This window comes from Atractosteus spatula, assembly GCF_055471065.1.
Source record: "Atractosteus spatula isolate fAtrSpa1 chromosome 16 unlocalized genomic scaffold, fAtrSpa1.hap1 SUPER_16_unloc_2, whole genome shotgun sequence".
NCBI lineage: Eukaryota > Metazoa > Chordata > Actinopteri > Semionotiformes > Lepisosteidae > Atractosteus > Atractosteus spatula.
This window is the reverse complement of record NW_028296632.1, coordinates 1030001-1035400: the sequence shown is the minus strand read 5'-3', so window position 1 is coordinate 1035400 and position 5400 is coordinate 1030001.

Genomic DNA, 5400 nt, shown 5'->3' with positions numbered 1-5400 from the left:
TATGTAAAATAAAGTTTTTTATTATTGTTATAGAGAAACATGATCAGATTTTCCCTGGTTCAGAAAAAAGTTCTAAAGTGCTACACATAACTTTCTTAATTCGATGTATTTAAAGCAGTGAACTGCTGTAGGTGTCACATAACATTCAGAAATAGAATCACGTATTTGACAAATAAAAACGATTATAATCTAATCCTTCCACATTTGATCCCAAAATCCCAAGAAATATAAATCTTGACGGGTAGAAAGCTATGCTGAAAGTTTATTAAGATACTTAGAAGACAAAGATACTGTATCAATTTATGTTGCATTAGCCTGATTATGATTAAAAAACACATATAATTAAACACGCGTTTGCGATTTAAATCAGAACACGATTTAAATCAATATAAATGTTTATATTGTAACGCATACTGTCCAGCCTCCATTTCTCTATAAAAATTTACTCTGTTGCACACACACACACAATAGAAGCAGGAGCCACTGTCAGAAGGGAAGATATGTTCAAAATATCGCAAATATCGATCATGTTGCGATATTTTGAAATATAAAAGTCAATTGATTGTCCATAATATCGCTATTCTATTTTTTCGAAGAAATGTTTGTTAAAAGAAGAGTCTAGCACCAGCTGGATTCGAACACACAACCTGCCAGCTGGTAGTCACGCACCTAGACCAGTCGGCTACAAGACAGCACGCATGAACAGGCAGGCGAAACAGCCCTACACAGCCCTGTCGCAGCATACGAATACCGTTATTAAATTCTTTAGATACGCGATTCCATATTATATTAGCAGAAAAGCTTAAAACTACCACTTTTTCACACGCTATTTCACATGCTAGTTAAATACTTCGATGCTTAAAATCGTTAGGGAGAAATGGAATACTGGTGTGTATTTTTTTCTTTAAAGTACCAAGACCAGCTATATACTGTATGTTTATGTTCCAAAATTAATATCATTTATGGCCTTCACACGCGTTACAGTATGCTCCTATTCTTTTTATGCTCAGCTACTAAGATTTCCCTTCAGTGGTAAAATTCAATATCTACAACGGGCACAGCAAAGACGTTTACTGTACTGTAAGTCTTTCTACGACAGACCAACGGACCACGAGTGCCCCTGTTGGTCAACCAATCACGTACTGCGGTGCCACGCGTCATCTTGCGTCACACTGAGCGACGCCACCTGCGGTACGTGTCTGTAACGCGCACTTTGAATGGCTGCATCTGTATAAGGAGGATAAGGATTTTGAAGTTGACTCGAAATCTGATAGGTAACCAGTGCAAGGACTTGAAAACAGGTGTAATGCATCCCTGATAGGATTCTTGCTGTCATATTCTGAACATATTGAAGATTGCTCAGTGTGGATTTAATTTCCCCAGTGAACAGGATGTGCATTTATTAATTCTAGAAAAAAAGCCTTTCTTGATTTCTCTAGTTCCCTTTAAAATAAACTATTATTCCACAATGCAGAGTATTACATGGCCAGTATTTACACATGATATTTGTGATTTAAAGAAATTAACACAAGCAGCTTTTGGAGATTTAAGTGTTGGCTGAGTTATTGCAGGATAAAAGACTAGAGATGTTGGCAAGAAGAAGATAATTTGGGGAAAGCTGAGGAATACACTTATAACAAGAACACTTCCTAATGGGGTTAGGCATACTTTTAATGAAGATGATGAAGTTAACAGACTATATGTTTACATAGATACTGAAATAAGGATTGTATTTTAGATTATGTGTAGTTGCTGGCATTGAACTGTGTGTTGGATGCACATGAATTGAAGGAGTGGGCAAACATAGCTGATGCGGATCCACAGAGCCAGCATATTAAGATGTTTATAATTAGAGGCAATTTGTTTAAATAACTAGGTATGGATACTGATGTGCACGAGAGGTGGAAAGGCTGTTTCCTTAAGCCAGCACTATAAAATATTTTATTCTCAGTGAGATGCTGCCATTTCATCGTGGGTTTCTAACACTGTGTATAGTTCCATCCACACAGTGCCTTTACTTCCATCCATTTCTAATCTCTTTATCCAGTACAGAGGATTTGGAGCCTATCCCAGTAAGCAACGGACACAAGGCAGAATACACCCTGGACATAGCGCCAGTCCATCACAGGACAGACAGACACAAACACACACACACCAGGGCCAGTTTTCCCATAAACCAATTAACTTACCAGTATGTTTTGGAGTGCGAGAGGGAGTCATATCACACATATGGAGAAAAACCATGTAACCCAGAGAGAACATGTAAAAACCCCACACACACAGGATGGCAGGAATTGAACCTAGGACCCCAGTGCTGCAAGATAGCAATGCTAACCACTTCGCCACCATTATAAAGGAATGGATATCTTAGTTATCTTTCTAGTTCACAGGTTTGCATGCATAATTTAATTTTGAAAGCCACTGAGACATCAGGTACTACTGTTGTATTTATGAAAAAGAAACAAAACAAAAAACATACTAACAACTGTGCCATCCTACTCCTTAGTTAATACATTTTATTATTCATAAACAGTTAACATTGTTAGCAAAATATTTTGAATTATATTTAACCCTATTTTTTCTTTAGTTTTGTATTTAACTTATTATATGATAGTCAGACTTAATGTATATTTGAACAATGAAATTATATTTTTACAAGATGCGGGGGAAAGTGCAACAGCTTATTACAGTGCTAAATTTAATATTATTGATTGCTAATAGTTTATGCTAACACCTAACATTCTTAATTAGATGTATTTAAAACAGTGAACTAAGTGTAACATACTATTCAGAAATACAATCGAAAATAGTTTTGTGGTCTTTGTATGGATGAAACGTTTCTAAAATGTATAACGTAACAAAATTAAAGACGATTAAAATCTGCAATCTTTCCACTTGTAATGTCATTACACAGAACAACACGTTTCTGGTTTGTTTTAATTAGTATTAGTTAGTAGTTAGTAGTTTTAATTTAATTAGTATTGCAATTCGCACTGATTCCCTTGCGAAGATATGGACTTAAGAATATTCGTGCCTGGTCAAAAAATGGCATTAAGCACTTAAAATTAATATGGTTAATAATAGTAAACTGTAACATGCTGTAACAAGATCGGTTAAACTGCGAAGAAAATGCTTTCAGAGAAAATGTTTCAGGTGTGAAGAACATAGATCTCCAATGCAATTTCAACCAAACCTGTTCCCACACACCCTGCCCTCACTACCATTAGAATATACACAAAGCACTGAAATCTTTCGAGCTAATGATCAGGTGACCCGAGAGAGAGCGAGAGAAACACCAAGGGGTGCGGAACCAGGGAACTATTTACATGGAAAACGGGCGATCTCCCCAGACTGTCCGCCCATTTCACTGTTACCTGGATACCTCTTTATTTAGAACTCACTAACACTAATTTTTAGTTTCGAAGGATTCAAGTAGGGTTTTAGATGAAAGGCAGCGACCTTAATCAAGCCCAAATAATAATTGAACCCATTCAGAGCCTACATTACATTTTAGCGTTTCATTCTGAGCAGAAGACCCTCACACCTGAAGAAGGCTTGCGTTTTCTCTCTTCTCTTTTAAGCATGTGTACAATGTGTAATACAATTACAATGTGTAATTACAATGCGAATCGTATGAGGGTGGGGGGGAGGTGTCTTTCGCTGGAAATCTCGCCTGCTTCTACTTTACGAGCACAACCCCCTCTCTGCCGGAGTGCTGGCTGTGACGAATTAAACCGGTTTCACAGGTTTCAATCACAGACCATGTGACATGGGAGTCAGGAAACTAACACACAGCGCCACCGGATTTGATAACACTATAAAAACGCTATAAAATAATGTGACTAGGCACAGAACAAGTTTACAGCACAGTACAATAATAAATGCTGACCATGACTTTAGAAGCATAAATTGCCTTACACTCAATTTAAACACAAGCTGTCTTTAGCCCTCTAAGCTGGTTCATACAGAAATGTAGAGATCCAGGCTCAGAACACACAGCTTCATTAGCGAATACATATGCAGGACAACTAGAGAAGACGTTTTACAGAGGATGGATTTTTAGAAACATCCCATCAGTGACATCACTGAAATCAACTCCTAGGTACTGTAACTGTCGTGTGGATAGTTTCACAAGAATCAGAGAAAGGTTTAAGCATCGCTTGTTCTAGATAAAACTGCAAAAAAAACAACAACAACCCATAATGTACTTCTTTGCGGCTCTGTTTGCCCAAATCATATATTCACAACGTGAAATCTAGAAAATAATATTACGTAACCAAAATCCGCAATATGGAAACAGAACCTGTGTAATTGTTGATAGATGATGTACTCGTAACATTTTTTCAAGACGAACTACAACATTTAAAAAATGACTTGTATGTACTTGATATCTCTAATCAATCCACGGGTCATAGCACAAAACGAAACTAAAACGCATACCGTTTCGCGCTTCTTATTAGTTGCTCAAAAGTAATTTGACCGTATGAAATGCATAATATGAACCAAGAAACATGTACGTGAGTAGTACTTAAGCACTGTAGTATCGGTGTTAAGACATACCTCTCAGTCTCCTCCTCTCTTGCCAAAACACGTTGCTTTCTTGCTGTGGTGAGATTGGTGGTAATGCAAAGACGCCACATACTGCCGACAGACGAGAGTGTTGCGGGAGAAGAGAGAAGTGATGGAAGATTGAAGAGTGTCCTAGGTGGAGCCAAGATGAAGTGTCACAATTGCATAGGGGAGGATTTCAAATATTTAAGATGGTAAAAATAACCGGAAGTGATCCCCCAGTCCGGCGCAGTCTGACGTACTTCTGTCATATAAAGTGAAACTAGATGTCGAACTGGAGCCTCACCATTTGCATAAGTGAGGCTCCAGTTATACATCTAGTTTCACTTTAAATGACAAAACTGAAGAGACTTAAAAGAGCTGGAGAGGATTTCTTACAACTTTTGAGCCGGCACAGTTTTCGATAACGTTTTCTTCACGCTGCACTATACAACACAGACAGCCAAGAGTCTCCAAAACAAAACGAATTGACAGATAGGAGAAAAGTCCCACTCGTCCTAAAGTTCCCAAAATCCAGCACTGAGCGTAAACAAAGTGTTCAAGTAGCGTGGGAATGCTACCCCTAATGCTAGCTGGAGTTTGAGTGTCTGGTTCAGAGTTTGCTCAAGAGTTTACCTTTCACAGATGCGCAAAGATGAATGTTGAGGGTGCACGCTTCAAGGCGCCTTACAGTGCAGGGAGTTATTAGAGACAATTCGTGACGTGTGCTCGTTCCCATATACCGTACGCCCCGGGTTGCAGTGCTAGGATGACGTCCAATACCGCTTCGGCACGTAACGGCATTATATTCAAGTGCAGGATGTGAGGGTTTTATTTTGTTCGTTTTGTTCT